This window comes from Crinia signifera, chromosome 12 (genome assembly GCF_055691185.1).
Source record: "Crinia signifera chromosome 12, ASM5569118v1, whole genome shotgun sequence".
Taxonomy (NCBI): domain Eukaryota; kingdom Metazoa; phylum Chordata; class Amphibia; order Anura; family Myobatrachidae; genus Crinia; species Crinia signifera.
Window position 1 is genome coordinate 44,641,859 of NC_139228.1, and position 19,893 is coordinate 44,661,751.

Consider the following 19,893-nt stretch of genomic DNA (forward strand, 5'->3'; position numbering starts at 1 on the left):
CTCTAATATTGTGATTAGTTTTACCCCAGGACCCATTTGAATTCTTTACTAGCTTCCTCTTTCCCCTCTCCCCTTAAATAGACTCTCTACAGGCCTCCCCACCATGCACACTGCCTGCCCTCTTTATAGTTCTGGGAATTCTTCCTCTGTCCTTCCCTCCTTCCCGTATACTAAGATCATCTGTACCTAAGAACTGTAGTGGGGTAACGTGACTGTTACAACATAACATTTTATTACATGACATTCCTGATGCACCCTGAGAGTTACCCCCAATTATACCCTTGTTATGTCTAAGGACATTGTCTATGTCTCCGTCCCCCCCATCATCTCCTTCCCCCATATGATTCCTGATCCCAGTCCGGCTTCTCTCCCTGATGGTCCCATAATGTCTTGCTGCCCCCACCCCCCCGTCGCCTAGTTTAAAATCTCCTCCAACCCTCTAACCATCCTTCCCCCCAGCACCGCAGCCCCCTCCTCGTTCAGGTGCAATCTATCACGGCAAAAAAGATGGCGCCTGACCGAGAAGTCCGCCCAGTGTTCCATGAACACGAATCCCTCTTTCCTACACCAATCCTTAAGCCACACATTTACCTCCCTGATCTCCCTCTGCCTCCCTGAGCTAGCGCGTGGCACTACAATCACCATAGCGCGTGACACTACAATCACCATCGGCATCCACTGGTATCAGCAGTGGCCATGGGTAAATGATATAGTGCGTACACACTCAACGACATTGTTGACCCTACCCCTTCTCATGCAGGTCGCTCAAAGACAAAGGGGAGTATTCAATCACTCGTCACTATTTCCAGTGGAGGAAATAGCGGCTAGGCCCTATTCAATGCCGTCTTTCACGACAGCATTGAACAGGGATCTCGGCAGAACGGGTCCGACTTTAGAAGCAGTCAGGCCCTTTCTGCTGAAAACGGCCGTGGATTGTCGAGCTCCCGGCCGCAGCTCAACGTTCCACAGCCATATATCATGGCCACACCCCCTTTTCGGCGTTCGGCAGGCGGGACATTCAATCCTGCCTGTGGATTACCTGTCAAGCCGGCAGAGAACAGGACAGGGTCACGGCTGTCGGGCCAGCCCAACTGTCGTGACCCGGGAGTGAATATCCCCCTTTGTCTAGTGTGTGTAGGGCTTTCTAAACTAATTGTTTGGTACTTGATCTCTCTACGCTTTAATCCATTTACACTGTGCAAGTCACACAAGCATCCTACCATAGACTCAGTGGCAGGGAATTTCATGATAAAAGTTTCCATTATAAGCAATGTCTTAGAACACATATAAATATACAGTGCCTTGCAAAAGTATTCACTCAGTTTGCCTGTGATTTGAGATGTGTCGGATGTTCACCTTCCAGAAGGACAATCACCTAAAGCAGGCATGTCCAACGTTGGCCCTCCAGATATTTTGAAACTACACATCCCAGCATGCTGTGCAATAGTTTTAGCATTCTCTAATAGCAAAACTGTGTCAAAGCATGCTGGGATGTGTAGTTTCACAACATCTGGAGGGCCAACGTTGGACATGCCTGACCTAAAGCATACTGCCAAAACAACACTTGAGTGGTTTAAGGGGAAACATTTATTGGAATGGCCTAGTCAAAGCCCAGATCGCAATCCAATTCTATGGTCAGACCTGAAGATTGCTGTTCACAAGCAGAAACCATCCAACATGAAGGAGCTGGAGGAAAGGGCAAAAATCCCAATGGCAAGAAGATAGAGACTTATCAAAAGCGACTTGAAGCTGTAAAAGATGCCACAAAAGATGGCTCTACAAAGTACTGTCTTTATGGGGGTGAATAGTTATGCATGATGAAGTTTTGTTATTTTTTCCTATTTGTTGTTTGCTTCACAATTAAAAAAAAAAAATCTTCAAAGTTGTAGGCATGTTCTGTGAATGAAATAATGCAAACCTTCAAACAATCCATTTTAATTTCAGGTTGTGAAATTGTGATGTAACAAAACATGAAAAATGCCAAGGGGGTTGAATAGTTTCCAAGGCACTGTGGCATCATGTCTAAAATGTCCCCCTTCATAATATAAATACGCCCTTCCTCAATAATCAGCACCCTGCATCTAGTAGTGCTAATTCTAGCACCCGCTATCTTTGAAAACCCATGCAGTTCCTCTTCCCTGCCTGGGGTGTCACGGTCTGCTGTAGTGTTTCTAGCACAGGTCTGGTTTGCATATCAGTGCTGATATACAGACCACACTGTGCTAGAAGCACTACAGCAGACAGTGACACCCGAGGCAGGGAAGAGGGACTGCGTGGGTTTTCAAAGATAGCGGGTGATAGAATGGACACTAGATCATCTTGATCAGAGGTCCTCAAACTATTTTGTTCTGGGACGCCATCAGACAATAAAATTGATTACCGGACCCCAGCAAGTTACTGCAGAAGGTCATCCCATCACCTGTGTGGTCAGCAGACAGCTGGCAGCATTTTGGAGGCACAAAATAATGTGAGTCTAAAATAACAGACAATTCAACAGATTTTTTGGTACTTATGTAATATCTGGGCTCCCGTTTTTCTTATGAGACCGCTGCCCTCGCCACACTATATAAAATTAACTCCATGCGTAGTTGGATAGTAGGGGTATGAAAAAATGGGGTGCATTTAACATGGGAGTCCAGATAATACATAAGTACCGATTTTTCAGACTCCTTGAATCACTGATTAAGATTAGAAAAATCATCAGCCTGACGGTCAGCAACATAGAGTCGTGACCCCATACTGCGAAGGTCGGGACCCACAGTTTGAGAACCGCTGATCTAGATATAACTAATAACGCCAATTTATTCAGTCACCTTTTCCTCAAAATGTTCATCATATTCCTAAAGGCCCATACACACTGGGCGACTGAGCTGAAAGTCGCTCAAAACACCCAGTTTGAGCGGCTTTCAGCTCAAAGCCGCCCAGTGTGTATGGCCCGGCGATGAGCGGTGAGCGCTGCTGCGCGCTCCCACATCATCGCCGGGAAAGCCGTTCATCTGCTGGTTATACCAGCAGATGAGCGGCTTTCAGGACTGCTTTGCATAGCGCTGCGCTATGCAACGCCGTCCTCTCCCCTCCGTCGGCGCCGGGCAGGGGGAAAGTCGCTCAGTGTGTATGCACTGAGCGGCTTTCCCCGCAGCGATGATTAGCATCATCGCTGTCCATACACGCTGGGCATAGTCGCCCAGTGTGTATGGACCTTAACACTAATGTGACAAATTGTAGGGGAGGTTCTTTATGTAGTAATTGGTGGTAGTGTGTGATGAGAAGGTACAATACTTTTTTTAAAGCTGCAGTCTGGCCAATGGGAGTGGCTCACGGACATGGGATTTACACAAGCCCATGGCATGAACCGGGATGCGGTCAGCAGTAGGGCTACTGGTCTGCTAACCATGTCAATGTTTGCTTTTGGCCATGCCTCCACGGGACCACTTTCAGAATTTTTTTTAGGGACACTTTATAATTCTAAATCCCCTGTTTATCATTTGCTTAATATGCAACTTAACCCTTTAAGTGTCAAGTGAATTTGTCAATTGTATACACCAAAATGACCTGTAATGTTTACCTTATAAAAGAAAATATCATTTTATTTCATTTGTTTTTTCACATTTTTTTTTATTTGACTTTATATAACAAACATGAGCAATGCTGGAATTTTTAGCTGACATTTTCCACATCTCTCACAGAGATGATGGCACTCAGAGGGTGAATATGAATTACATTGTGACAAAAGCAGTGATCTACTGTAACTGTGAGCCAGTGTCATGGCTATATGCAAATAATGTGCAAAATTGAGGGAAAAAAAAAAAAAAGTATGAATCAATGAGCGTATACACTGTTTCAAGCATTTTGCCCCATATGGGTGAAAAGTACTCTTTAAAGTAAATAACATATTGAATAAATAACAGTATTTCCATAACAACAACAACGCAATGTGTGTGCCAACTGCAAAAGAAAAAACATAAAGTTGCCCATACACAGTACAATTGCTGGGTGTGATGAGATGTGCTGCATATACTTTTTGTACTAGATCGCATCGCAAAACGTATGCGATGCGATCTAGTAAAAATTGCATGCAATAATTGTACCGTGTATGGACACCTTGATTGTCCTCTTGATAAACAAACTATCACAAAACACCAATTCCTGCTTTGTTCCCAATTTTAAAGTGCAAATCAACAGGTGCTATAGAAGTAAAATATAAATAATAAGAATAGTCGCCACCACACATACACAAATTCCACCACATCACTTGCGAGATAAGTAAAGGATCTACATTAATGGTTCTAATCATTATGAAGTGCAATAATTATTAAGCGTATAAACATTTGCAAGTATCGAGAATACACTAATCACAATAATAAAATATACACACAAGAATACTGTTGGACATCAGCTACCACACAAATACGGTATGCTTGTAAGCAGACATCAGCAATTTTAGAGCTGTCCTACAAATATTAAATAAGCAAAAAGGTCAAACAGACATTAGGGGGTTCTGTGATTGAATACATAGAAAGTCTATTAGTGCTGCTGATCCCAGATGACAACATGTTACAGTCACCCATGCATTGTGCAATGGGAGTGGTGCTGAATGCAGACATGTAGGTACAACAAGGTGATACCATAGTCACATGATAAGACACACCATGACATGGGTTAACCCTTAAGAGGATTATCCTGGCAGCTGACAAGTACAGTGTGGGGGGTATCCCGCTAGCCTGACCCCACACACCATAACAGAGATTATCGGTGCTCTCTCCTCAGTGATCACTAATAATTTCTCACTTTCTATACAGTAAACAGCACTACATGCAATCCTTATTTCCCTATAGAGTGTTAGCCTGCAGGCCAATCCCACTCACCTCTCAGCGTGATAGTTGCATTTTATTACTAATTTGTTCCCAGTTATAAACTGCAGATATTCCATTTAGTAATAATACATCAGCATAAGACAGAGAAGGGGACGAGCAGCACCTCTACACTAACCCTCTCCCCCAGTATGCAGGCCTTCCCATTACACCACTGGGAGCTGCAGCAACAGGTCCAGCTACCAGAGAACCACACATCCCAGCATGTCCTGTAAGACTGTGGATGTCACGGAGGGTTGGGACTTGTAGTCCCTCTATGGGAGAGAAGCCACAGGTTGCCTACCTCAATCATACAGACTGCGCTGGGGGTCCTCCCTCTGCTCCCTGTGCCTTAAGCCAGCCAGTAGCAGCGGCTCACACTGACTCCCGGCCCCAGCAGCAGCCCAGTAGTGTCGGGACCGTGACGTTGTCTCCCTGCGCAAGGAACGTCAGGATCAGGAGGACACTGACGCGGGAGTATCCCATACTTCAGGCACATCCACTGCGCATGTGTGAGGGAACTACGCGACGAGAAGCTACTACTGCGCATGTGCGAGCTGCTACCCTATATGACGCTACTGCGCATGTGTGCGGCGCTGGCCAGACGCACGACTAGGTCAGCTGCACGCATGCGTATTATTTACTTTCATCTCTACGCTGTGAATACAGCGCCACCCGCTGCTTAAAATGGAATTGTGTTGTGATGTCTTTGAAACATAGCGGCTCTGTTATCAAAATGCAAATTAAAATATTATTACTAAATATTAAATAGTCATAATAAATCTATTTTACTACTAATGACAAAGTGTAACATTATTAACGGAAAGCTTGGATTTTCTATACTCACATAGACATTTTTAATTTGTTACATATTGTATATAGCTGTACAGGTAAACTTACAGGTAAAATTACAGGTAGATAGGAGTTCTACTGAAGATGATATCAACCAATCAGATTTCTACTTCTGTATGCTATTACAGAATAGCTAGTATGGGGAGTTGGTTCAGTGTAACCCCAAACCGAAAATGAAACAACGTGTGCTAGTGGCTTCTGCGCCAGTGTGATGGAGTCTCCATAGCACATTACATAGTTACATAGTTACATAGTTACATACAGAGGCGGAACTACCATTGGTGCAGCAGGTGCATTGCACCGGGGCCCCTGAGGACTAAGGGGCCCATTGCTGTCTAGACCAGCAGCTTGTACCCCTGTCACCCATGGGTGTGGGGCCTAAATTGTTCTTTTGCACCTGGGCCCACCAGTCACAAGTTCCGCCCCTGGTTACATAGTAGGTAAGGCTGAAAAAGACTTGCGTCCATCTAGTTCAAAAAGAGAAAAGAGAAAGTACTCTCTTTGTTTGGGGGCACACTTGATTAAAACTTAACGTTTAATTTATTGTCATAAAATAGTTTTTTTTAAATAGATTTGGACATAACTAGAGATGAGCGGGTCCGGATCCCCGAGATCCGACAGATCCGAATATCGGGGATCCGGGCCAGATCCGAGCCGGCTCGGGTGTTCCCGCCTGAATTCCGGACCAATAACGAGGCCGAACGTCATCATCGCGCTGTCGGATTCTCGCGGGAGCGGGATCTTATAAAAGACGCACGCGCGCCCGCCATCTTCACTCCAATCTTGGAGAGGGAAGAGGGTGGTTGGGAAGCTCCGTGTGCTCCGTGCTGTGCTCTGTGCCATCTGCTCCGTGACCTGACCTGTGCCCTCACTGCCCTGTGCTGTGCTCCGTGCCATGTGCTCCGTGCTGTGCTCCGTGACCTGCCCTCACTGCCCTGTGCTGTGCTCCGTGCCATGTGCTCCATGCTGTGCTGTGCTCCGTGACCTGCCCTCACTGCCCTGTGTTGTAGACTTGTGGCCTGAGCACTGTAGTGTGATTTAACTAACTAGGTGCTGCAGTGCTCACACGCAGGGGCTGCAGTGTCCACTGTCCAGGGGCTGTCCTGTGGCCCGTGCCCTGATGTGATTTATTTAGCCCTAAGCCCTGTGTTGTGATTTATTTTATTTAGCCCTGAACCCTGTGTTTTTTTTTGTGATTTAACTAACTCAGTGCTGCAGTGCTCACACACAGGGGCTGCAGTGCTGCTGAGTAGTACACTGTGTACAGGGGCAGCATTAATACAAGGGGCTGTGTCCAGTGTGACGGCCTATATCTTATCCATTGTCCAGTGTCACAAGTCACTCACGACATATATCCTGTGTCCTGTCCTGTGTGACGACTGACGACATATCCTGTGTCCAGTGTGACGACATATATCCTGTGTCGTGCTGCAGTGCTCACACGCAGGGGCTGCAGTGCTGCTGAGTAGTACACTGTGTACAGGGGCAGCATTAATACAAGGGGCTGTGTCCAGTGTGACGGCCTATATCTTATCCAGTGTCACAAGTCACTCACGACATATATCCTGTGTCCTGTCCTGTGTGACGACTGACGACATATCCTGTGTCCAGTGTGACGACATATATCCTGTGTCCAGTGTGAAGACATATATCCTGTGTCGTGCTGCAGTGCTCACACGCAGGGGCTGCAGTGTCCACTGTCCAGGGGCTGTCCTGTGGCCCGTGCCCTGATGTGATTTATTTAGCCCTAAGCCCTGTGTTTAGCCCTGAACCCTTTGTTTTTTTTGTGATTTAACTAACTAACTCAGTGCTGCAGTGCTCACACACAGGGGCTGCAGTGCTGCTGAGTAGTACACTGTGTACAGGGGCAGCATTAATACAAGGGGCTGTGTCCAGTGTGACGGCCTATATCTTATCCATTGTCCAGTGTCACAAGTCACTCACGACATATATCCTGTGTCCTGTCCTGTGTGACGACTGACGACATATCCTGTGTCCAGTGTGACGACATATATCCTGTGTCCACTGTGACGACATATATCCATTGTCCAGTGTGACGACATATATCCTGTGTCCAGTGTGACGACATATATCCTGTGTCCAGTGTGACGACATATATCCTGTGTCCAGCGTGACATATATCCATTGTCCAGTGTGACGACATATATCCAGTGTCCAGTGTGACGACATATATCCTGTGTCCAGTGTGACGACATATATCCAGTGTCCAGTGTGACGACATATATCCTGTGTCCAGTGTGACGACATATATCCTGTGTCCAGTGTAACGACATATATCCTGTGTCCAGTGTGACGACATATATCCTGTGTCCAGCGTGACATATATTCATTGTCCAGTGTGACGACATATATCCTGTGTCCAGTGTGACGACATATATCCAGTGTCCAGTGTGACGACATATATCCTGTGTCCAGTGTGACGACATATATCCTGTGTCCAGTGTGACGACATATATCCAGTGTCCAGTGTGACGACATATATCCTGTGTCCAGTGTGACGACATATATCCTGTGTCCAGTGTGACGACATATATCCTGTGTCCAGTGTGACGACATATATCCTGTGTCCAGTGTGACGACATATATCCTGTGTATACACTGGACACAGGATATATGTCGTCACACTGGACACAGGATATATGTCGTCACACTGGACACAGGATATATGTTGTCACACTGGACACAGGATATATGTCGTCACACTGGACACAGGATATATGTCGTCACACTGGACACAGGATATATGTCGTCACACTGGACACTGGATATATGTCGTCACACTGGACACTGGATATATGTCGTCACACTGGACACTGGATATATGTCGTCACACTGGACACTGGATATATGTCGTCACACTGGACACTGGATATATGTCGTCACACTGGACACAGGATATATGTCGTCACACTGGACAATGGATATATGTCACATATATCCATTGTCCAGTGTGACGACATATATCCAGTGTCCAGTGTGACGACATATATCCAGTGTCCAGTGTGACGACATATATCCTGTGTCCAGTGTGACGACATATATCCTGTGTCCAGTGTGACGACATATATCCAGTGTCCAGTGTGACGACATATATCCAGTGTCCAGTGTGACGACATATATCCTGTGTCCAGTGTGACGACATATATCCTGTGTCCAGTGTGACGACATATATCCTGTGTCCAGTGTGACGACATATATCCTGTGTCCAGTGTGACGACATATATCCTGTGTCCAGTGTGACGACATATATCCTGTGTCCAGTGTGACGACATATATCCTGTGTCCAGTGTGACGACATATATCCTGTGTCCAGTGTGACGACATATATCCTGTGTCCAGTGTGACGACATATATCCTGTGTCCAGTGTGACGACATATATCCTGTGTCCAGTGTGACGACATATATCCATTGTCCAGTGTGACGACATATATCCTGTGTCCAGTGTGACGACATATATCCAGTGTCCAGTGTGACGACATATATCCAGTGTCCAGTGTGACGACATATATCCTGTGTCCAGTGTGACGACATATATCCTGTGTCCAGTGTGACGACATATATCCTGTGTCCAGTGTGACGACATATATCCTGTGTCCAGTGTGACGACATATATCCTGTGTCCAGTGTGACGACATATATACTGTGTCCAGTGTGACGACATATATCCTGTGTCCAGTGTGACGACATATATCCTGTGTCCAGTGTGACGACATATATCCTGTGTCCAGTGTGACGACATATATCCTGTGTCCAGTGTGACGACATATATCCAGTGTCCAGTGTGACGACATATATCCAGTGTCCAGTGTGACGACATATATCCAGTGTCCAGTGTGACGACATATATCCTGTGTCCAGTGTGACGACATATATCCTGTGTCCAGTGTGACGACATATATCCTGTGTCCAGTGTGACGACATATATCCAGTGTAACGGGCTGTGTCGTGCTGCAGTGTCCAGTGACCAGGGGCAGTGTCCAGTGTCACAGGCTGTGTCCAGTGTAAAAAATCAGAAAAATAAATAAAAGTATTAAAAAATTTTTGGGGGGGGAGGATGATGGAGGAGGAAATAGTGGGAGATCAGCAACCTGATAGAACTTCTGAAGCTGCTACCACTAGTCAGATTCATGATGGCAAGGCCGATGGTCAAAGGCCTAGAGGCCATGTAAAAGCAAAGCAGAAATCAAATTTTACAATGGTCCATAAAAAAAAAATTAAGTCACGTGCGGAGAAAAATAAAATTGGCAATATGCCGTTCACCACACGCAGTGGGAAGGAAAGGCTACGGCCTTGGCCTTTGTTTCTGACTGATGGTACAGCGTCTCAGAAGAATGATGGTAGCCCTTCTGCTACTACAAAAAAAAGAATGAAAGTTTTTAAGACAAAGGCGAGTTCACAAATGTCACAAATCCCAGAGGAGAGTCTAAGTGTGTCCGTGGATGCCATATGTGAGCCGGACCTTTCAAATACTGTTTGTGAAGAGGAGGTTCATTCCACCATTTGCATGCCCTCTGCAAGTGTGTGCAAGAGCATCCCCAGTCAAGATTTTGACCTGGTTATTGAGGATGCTTCTGAGGAATTGGATGTGGATTCTGTTGGTGAAGCTGGCACACAGAGGGATGCGGATGATGACGATGTTGGGGATGATGTTGTTTGTTTTAAGGCACCGACGGAGACAGTTGTTGTCCGGGGTGTGGAAAAGCCCATTGTCATGCCAGGGCAAAAGACCAAAAAATCCACCTCGTATGTATGGAATTATTTCTACCCAAATCCGGACAACAACTGTCAAGCCGTGTGTAGCGTTTGCAAAGCTATTGTAAGTAGAGGTAAGGACGTGCAGCACCTTGGGACCTCCTCACTGTTACGGCATTTGCAGCGCATCCATCAGAAGTTTTTGTCAAAAGAAACTGTGAACAAACATGTAGCAGCCCGCCCAGCGTCACCGTCCTGCTCCCCTTTCTCTGTTAAATCCAAGGTCCTGCAATCTCCTCAAACAACTGCATCATCCCCATCCTCAGAGATTATGGGATTGGGAAGTAGTCCTGCACCCAATGTCATGATCCTGACTGAATCCTCTCCTATCCTGGATTCCTCAGAAGCATCCTTATCAGGTACACCTGTTGCTTCTGCTGCTGGTGCTGCTGCTGCTGCTTCAAGGAAAGGGACCAGGAATGCTAGTCCTGATCACTTAGCCAAGCAACTGACTGTAAGTCAATCCTTTGAAAGGGGGATGAAGTATGCCAGCAGTCACCCCATTGCACAGCGTATTACTGACGCCATAACAACTATGTTGGTAATAGACGTGCGTCCAGTATCCGCAATTAATTCTGTGGGTTTTACCCAGTTGCTAGAGATCCTGTGTCCCCGTTACCAAATTCCATCTAGGTTCCACTTCTCCAGGAAGGCAATACCCAGGCTGTACACGGACATTAAAAAAAGCGTTGTTACTGTCCTTAAAAATGCCTCTGTACCCACTGTCCACTTAACCACGGATATGTGGACAAGCGGAACAGGGCAAACAAAAGACTACATGTCTGTGACTGCTCACTGGGTGGATGTATTGCCTTCAGCAGCAGCACCAACAGCAGCAGCAGCAACATCATCTCCCATTGCTATTCAGAGGCAGGCTACACTGTGTATCACCGGTTTCAGTAAAAGGCACACAGCGGAAAACCTCCTAGAAAAACTACGGGAAGTCATTGCGCAATGGCTTACCCCACTTGGACTCTCCTCGGGATTTGTGGTATCCGACAATGCCACCAATATTGAGTGCATTACATGTGGGCGAATTCCAACATGTCCCATGTTTTGCTCACACAGTAAATTTGGTGGTGCACCATTTCTTGAAAAAGGACAGGGGTGTTCAAGAGATGTTGTCCGTTGTTCGGAAAATTTGTGGACATTTTCGCCATTCTGCAAGTGCGTGCAGGAGATTGCAAGACTTGCAAGAAAAGCTAAATTTGCCCTGCCATCAGCTGAAGCAAGAGGTGGTCACGAGGTGGAATTCCACCCTCTATATGCTTCAGCGGATGGAGGAGCAGCAAAAGGCCATCCAAACCTACACCTCGACCTATGACATAGGGAGAGGAACGGGAATGCACCTGAGTCAAGCTCAGTGGAGAATAATTTCCGTGGTGTGCAAGATCCTGCAGCCCTTTGAGGCTGCTACACGCGAAGTTAGTTCTGACACTGCCAGCTTGAGCCAGGTAATTCCCTTGATAGGCCTTTTGCAAAAGCAGTTGGCGAAATTGAAGGAGGAGTTGAAGCACAGTGAATCTGCAAAATATGTAGGACTAGTGGATCACGCTATTAGTTCACTTAGCAAGGATCAAAGGGTCGTCGATCTCTTACAATTAGATCATTATATTTTGGCGACAATACTGGATCCTAGGTTTAAGTCTTACATTGTGTCTTTGTTACCAATGGGAACAAATCTGCAGAGGTGCAAAGACCTCTTGCTCCAAAATTTGTCAGCTGAAGCGGAAAGTGGCAGGCACACAACTTCTCCTTCAATTTCTACCACTGGGGTTGCGAGGAAAAAGCTAAATTTTCCTAGGAGACCCACTGCTATTCAGTCCGGAAATATATTTGACATCTGGTCCGGACTGAAGGAGCTTCCTAGCATAATGGACATGTCGACTGCTACTGACTATGATGCTATCACAATTGAAAGAATGGTGGATGACTACTTTGCCGATAGCATCGATATAGGTATGTCAGATTGTCCATTCCATTATTGGCAAGAAAAGAAGGCAATGTGGCGTCCTTTGCACAAACTGGCTTTGCTTTACTTAAGTTGTCCACCCTCCAGTGTATATTCTGAGAGAGTCTTCAGCGCAGCTGGGAACCTTGTAAGCGATCGGCGTAGGAGGTTACTTCCCCAAAACGTGGAGAAGATGATGTTCATAAAAATGAATTTCAAATTCCACGAACTTGACCTCCTTCACCAGCACTTATGTCCTCCTAATACACACAGTCCTCCTGTATTGGTTGATTCCAGCGACGACGAATTAATTGTGTGTGAAGAAGAGGATGAGGCTGAGGAATCTGATGCTGAGGATGACATCTTGTAAAGCCAGTTTGTGCAATGGCCATTGCCATTTATTTTTCGTGGGGGCCCAAACAAACCAATCATTTCAGCCACAGTTGACAGTCCCTGCCGCTGAAGTCCCTGTCGCTGAAATGATTGGTTTGTTAAACTGTGCATGTCCTGTATACTACATAAGGGTGGGTGGGAGGGCCCAAGGACAATGTCATCTTGCACCTCTTTCTGCGTCGTTTTGTTGGCTGTTGTAGCGTCCTAATTTTTTTACCTCTTTGGTGGATGAATGTTGGGGAGATGGGTGATTTCTCTCTCCACATCATCTATTATGGATGAAAATATGTCCTCATGGACATCCATGGTCTCATCCATTCCTATCGTACTTCTTTTTTGGATGGGATGTCCCGGATGGATGGCTGGGTGGCAGGGCCCCAGCAAATCTTTTTCTTGCACCTCTTTCTGCGTCATTTGTTGGCTCTTTGTAGCGTCCTAAATTTTTAAATCTTTGATGGATGAATGGTGGGGAGGTGGGTGGTTTCTCTCTCCACATCATCCATTATGGATGAAAATATGTCCTCATGGACATCCATGGTCTTATCCCTTCCTATCATACTTTTTGGATGAGATGTGATGGATGGATGGCTGGGTGGCAGGGCCCCAGCAAATCTTTTTCTTGCACCTCTTTCTGCGTCATTTGTTGGCTCTTTGTAGCGTCCTAAATTTTTTAATCTTTGATGGATGAATGGTGGGGAGATGGGTGGTGTCTTTCTCCACATCATCTATTATGGATGAAAATATGTCCTCATGGACATCCATGGTCTTATCCCTTCCTATCGTACTTCTTTTTGGATAGGATGTCCCGGATGGATGGATGGCTGGGTGGGTGGCAGGGCCCCAGCAAATCTTTTTCTTGCACCTCTTTCTGCGTCATTTGTTGGCTCTTTGTAGCGTACTAAATTTTTAAATCTTTGATGGATGAATGGTGGGGAGGTGGGTGGTTTCTCTCTCCACATCATCCATTATGGATGAAAATATGTCCTCATGGACATCCATGGTCTTATCCCTTCCTATCATACTTTTTGGATGGGATGTGATGGATGGATGGCTGGGTGGCAGGGCCCCAGCAAATCTTTTTCTTGCACCTCTTTCTGCGTCATTTGTTGGCTCTTTGTAGCGTCATAAATTTTTAAATCTTTGATGGATGGATGAATGGTGGAGAGATGGGTGGTGTCTTTCTCCACATCATCTATTATGGATGAAAATATGTCCTCATGGACATCCATGGTCTTATCCCTTCCTATCGTACTTTTTGGATAGGATGTCCCGGATGGATGGATGGCTGGGTGGCAGGGCCCCAGCAAATCTTTTTCTTGCACCTCTTTCTGCGTCATTTGTTGGCTCTTTGTAGCGTCATAAATTTTTACATCTTTGATGGATGAATGGTGGGGAGATGGGTGATTCGCTCTCCAGCCCATCCATAATGGATGAAAACATGTCCTCAGGGACATCCATGGTCTTATTCATTCCTAGACCGAGTGCGTGGCTTCGGGAGGAACACACGTGATTTGGTGAAGTGGTGAGTGAGGTAAGGGAAAACACACCTAGCCAGCCAGCTCAAACAAATTAACCTTAGCGGTGAATTGGGTGACAGATGTAGCAGACTAATTGACCCTACTACGTAGATAGCGGTCTATAAGGGTAGACCTATATAGGGATCTCCTAACCTGGGGTCCTAGAGAGGTGGAGGCCACCAATTACCCCACCCCTGCCACCAATTACCCCACCCCCCTCCACCCATTAGGTGATGGATGAGGAGGCAACTGGTAATGCTCCCAGCGTTCAGAAACCACGTGACCTCACGCCAGATAGGGGTCTTGTTAGATATTAAACTGATATAATCAGATACTACCTTGCAGACTAAATAAGTGCTGCACGAAACGCCCACTGCTCCTTGGCTGAACATGAGGAAGAGTGCTCAATCAAGCCAAACAGGGGTTTTGGTACTTGATTGGATCTTCTACCAGAGGAGCGCAGCTACTAGTATAGCTTTGAACGAAGATCGGTCCTTATCTATTGGGGAAGAATAGATGTCATCAGTGACATCCAGAGTATATCCTCCTTTTGGGATAGTATGGATGGATTGATAAATGTTTGGGAAGAAGTAGTCCCAACAGCTGCTGATGGTCAGTGTACTAGACCAAGTGCGTGCCTTCGGGAGGAACACATGTAATGTGGTGAAGTGGTGAGGGAGGAAATGGAAAACGTACGCCTAGCCTGTCTGATCAAGTTTGATAAGGAGGTATCTTCACAAACCACGTGACCTCACGCCAGATAGGGGTCTTGTTAGATATTAAACTGATAAAATCAGATACTACCTTGCAGACTAAATAAGTGCTGCACGAAACGCCCACTGCTCCTTGGCTGAACATGAGGAAGAGTGCTCAATCAAGCCAAACAGGGGTTTTGGTACTTGATTGGATCTTCTACCAGAGGAGCGCAGCTACTAGTATAGCTTTGAACGAAGATCGGTCCTTCTCTATTGGGGAAGAATAGATGTCATCAGTGACATCCAGAGTATATCCTCCTTCTTTTGGGATAGTATGGATGGATTGATAAATGTTTGGGAAGAAGTAGTCCCAACAGCTGCTGATGGTCAGTGTACTAGACCAAGTGCGTGCCTTCGGGAGGAACACATGTAATGTGGTGAAGTGGTGAGGGAGGAAATGGAAAACGTACGCCTAGCCTGTCTGATCAAGTTTGATAAGGAGGTATCTTCACAAACCACGTGACCTCACGCCAGATAGGGGTCTTGTTAGATATTAAACTAATCAAATGTTCTCTTCTCTTGCTAATGGTGTGGAGGTTCTAAAAGAGGAGTGCAGCTACAAGGGGGGGGGGGGGTTATTAAACTGCCACAATGTCTGCCCCTGTAGTGCTGCTCTGCTTCCGACATGTGCCAGGTTGGAAGTGTAAGGTCCACATGTATGTGATGCCCACTGCTGTCGCCTAGCTTAGTCATCCAGCTACATCGGGATAACCTTATGGCCCTACTACAGTAAATGAAAACGATTTTGTGAGCTGTGAAGTGATCAAAATTGTCTAGAAATGAGTGGAAACTAATGTTATTGAGCTTAATAACACTTTAGGGGCAAAAACAGGCCTGAAAACTATTATTTTAGCAATTTTTAGCATTTTTCCAAATAAATCCAGATCCAAAACCAAAACCAAAACCCGCAAGGGTGGTTTTGCCAAAACCAATCCAGATCCAAAACACGAAGGGAGATCCAGATCCAAAACCAAAACCCGAAAAAGTGGCCGCCGCACATCTCTAGACATAACATAAAACATACGTGACACACAAAACATATACACACAATATTCCTTGTACCTGTATAGGAAAACCCCCGTCTATATTTTGCAGTATTCTTGACACTGCTTATCTGATTGTAAAAAAGGTAATAAGGAATTAATTAGTGGACACCTCTCTATTATGGGTGATTAGCAAATTTACTTTAACTTATTCTCAATGTCTGATGTGAAAGATTCTTTTATGTACCTGATTGTACAACATTGACAAAAGACAGGGTGCCCCTGATATCAAAAAAAAAAATTATAGAGGGGAAAATTTCAGCCAACGCACAATATAAGTGTTTTTGTTATTAAAGCGCCACCTAGTGGTCACCAATTTACTGCTCTATTTAAGAAACATGAGAGAGATGTTCAGGAATAGGAACAGATAGCGGAGAAATGGAAAATAGAGCTTGAGTAGATAAAGGTGTGTCAGTATATCCCTGCAGTGTGGTTGTTGCACGGCAACTGCTGCTGATTGTCGTTAGTAGATTAGTTTGACCAATCCCCACAATTGAGCGGGTTTTATCCGTGCGACAGTTGCAGATATGGATATGAAAAAATGGGTTACTTCTATTCACGTTAGGGAAGGGACCCCCCTGATTGGCTATTGCCCTTGCAGGGAATTGTCACTTCAATCGTGAATGAGTGTGCCCAGAAAGTGATGATAGAGCTGAGGTTAGATTAGTTACACATATAGACTACTCAACATGCTGCTTTCTCCCATGTGCTCTCGGCATTGGTGGGTGATGAGCGATGTGTCCCTTCTTCAGTGTCCCAGAAATTAGAATTAATTAGATAGGACAGTCCTATGCAATAGATTTTATAGTGACCAGTAGGAGCGATATCTATATCAATGAATGGACCTTTTTATAAGTCCACTGTGGTTCCTGTCATTTAATTTTCTTATTTTTGCATAGAACACTTCCTATATCTCTAATAACATATACAGTACTAAAATAGTGCAGTTATTTTAAACAGGGATATATTGGTTCCCCTCAAAGGGGATCTTACCACCTCCCAATGAAATAGCCAGTGCTATTGTAAGGTCCTTATTTAGAGGTGCTGGAGCTGAAATTCCCTCAGGGGTCTCAAAGCCAGATAGGACTGGTATCTCCTGTCTGGCTTGTGAATAAATAAGTGGACAAACGTCCGTTTCGCGGTAATCAAGCTTCCTCAGTGTCCTGACTGTCGGGATCCCGACTGTTAAAAACACCGACAGACGGGTTCCCGACGGCCACCGGCAATTCTCCCTTGTGGGGGTCCACGACCTGTCTGAGTCTGGCCAGTCTGGCCAGTCGGGATCCCGACTGTTGGAACCCTATACCACACCTGTGGCACCCCCACCTGTGATACCCCAGTGCAGGGACACTGTACGCTGGGTTGCTAGGCAACCGCAGCGCTGAGGAAACCCCTGACACAGCACCTAAGGGGTTAAAAATACAGAGGCGGCGGAGGGCGCGAAACAGAACCCCTGGATGGATAGGCAGGAAGCGGGGGACCAATGAGGAGAGCAGAGGAGGCGGGGCGAGAGGTCGGAGGCGCGGAAGGGAGTTGGCGCGCGAGGAGGAAGCTGACCTGGAAGACTCGGGTGGCGTGGCGTCCGGCGTGGAAGAAGGAGAGAAGCCAAGCAGGGAGCGACAGCGGCAACCACACAGCAGGTCCCGTAGTGGAGAAGGAGCTGCGAGCGCGAGAGGGAGGCTGAGCGGCGGCGCAGTGGTGAGCGCCTGACCCCCGCTGACCCCAGACACACGCCGGGAGCAGGGACGCGGCGCATGAAGAGCGCGACCCCCGCCGACCCCCAGGCGCACACCGGGAAGAAGGAGAGGGGCGAGCAGAGACCGGAGTGGGGAGCCCAGCAGCGCAGAAGTGGCTGGCTGAGTGCGGCAACGCTGCAATAGCAGCGCCCACACTAGCAGCCCTCCTGCAGAAGAGTGACCAGCGCCAGCGTCCAGGGACCCGATTGTGACGGGCAGGAGCCCGCATCTTGATCCTGACTACAGGTACCCCACGTGCTGGCTGCCCAGCGTCACTCCCCGTCACTACCATAACCCCTATACCCGGACACCTCCACTACGGGCTAGGACAGGTTCAGCCCAGACTCTACACTGCCCAGCACCCCACTAGCAACCAGTGGGGGGGGGAATAGGCAGCCAGCCACACAGGGGGCCTAAGCATTCGGGACACCCGGGGAGCACCTGGCTATTGGGGAAGTCTACCCCTTTGTGCCGCAGCACCAGAGAGTTACTACTGCCCCAGCTAACCAGAGGAACTATTCTTGCTCTCAAAGTACCTCAATTTAGCAGCCCGGCAAGTTTCCGGACACTACTTTTCCCTAGCCTAACTTGGAGAACACTGCCACCTTGTGGCCCAAGGGATTGTCACCAGGAAACCAATCCTCTCCGGATCTAATATTACATTGTTTGTTTGGTAGTACCAGGAACATTCACTAGGGTGCATGCCAAGACAGGTGTCCACCCAATGTTGTATTTATTGTGTTGATTCTTATGTTGTATGACATGTTATAGTGCCTTAGGGATATATGGTATGTCCGATACCCAATAGTCAGATGTAATAGTTGACTAGTGCTATTCCGTTCCTATGGTATAGTCGAGTGGGGATACTGTCGATTGTAAGCGTTATTAGTTAAGCAAGTCGTTAGAGTACCGTTACCAGTTTAGTGCACGCTAAACCTGGATGTCATGTCTGTATTAAATAAAACGCAAACAGTTGTACCTGCTGGGCGCCTTGCTTGAGTTCTTGGGGCGGTGCGTTCCCTGCAGCCGAAGAGGAGAAGAACCGGTGCGGAACCGAGAGTATCCAGTAACTCAAGGTAACACACACACCCCTGCCGTTGGCGTGTCACACACCCATTTACTGCTAAGATGCTTATCCAGGCTTACGCTGTGGTCTCTGTCACTTGCGCTTTTCACATACAGTATGGAGATCAGAGCTCAGTCTGCCTCCCCAGTGATCACTCCACTCTGTCCAAGCTGCCGCTGTACAATGCCACTAGCGGATAAAAGTCACAACTCCCTGCAACACTGCACTCCTCCACCATTTTTACAGACCTCTGGAATGCCTGCATCATCCCAGGTTTCCCTCCAGGATTCAAACATGGGCACAGCCATCTTAGATTCTGTCACATGATCATTCCACAGCTAATTCTGTATTTTCTGAAGGTCAGCTGACCACAGCAGCCTATAGCCTGGTACTGTTTCTGTTTTTTTTTTTCTCCTTGCTTGAAACCCAGGTGCCTGACCTGTTAAAGGGTCCACAAAGTGCAGATAGTGTGCTGCATGATCTGAGAGTGGGCCACTGAGGAAAACGTGCAACTGGAAGAAATTACAGAGGAAGCAGACAGATACAGAGTGGTGTGTCAGCAGACTGCAAGACAGCCAGTATCAGCAGGAGACCAGAGGACAAGATTAGTGCCCTACTGTCGCTGCTGCAGACACATCAGGTGTGAGGACACCAGGAGTGTGACACAGCTGCAGGAACAGATAAGTATCAACTTTCTTATATTTTGATAGAAATTAACTTGTAGTGTGTAATTGCATTGTAATTTAACTCTCTATTGTATACTAGGGGGTTAGTCGCAGGGAGGTAGATAAAATGGGTGGGGCCCTGATTGAGAATCTCACTCAGTGCATGTTGTGCAAGATGTATGCGCACCTGGAGCAAGAGTCCCAGTGCGAATACATCTGCATGAGATGTGAGCGAACGTTTGCCCTGGAAGCCCAGGTCACTGATCTAGAGTGTGCCGTTCAGCGACTGAG

At 46.6% G+C, this 19,893-nt stretch overlaps 1 protein-coding gene across 1 annotated transcript in view; it reads right to left on the reverse strand.

Moving 5' to 3' along the window:
- Nucleotides 1-5,366, reverse strand: part of PALS1 (protein associated with LIN7 1, MAGUK p55 family member) — a 120,436-nt gene extending 115,070 nt beyond the window's left edge. Inside the window, exon 1 of the mRNA XM_083167176.1 lies at nucleotides 5,155-5,366. The gene's annotated coding sequence lies outside the window, so the exon portion shown is untranslated. The remainder of the gene's footprint in view (nucleotides 1-5,154) is intronic.
- Nucleotides 5,367-19,893: the final 14,527 nt, after the last annotated feature.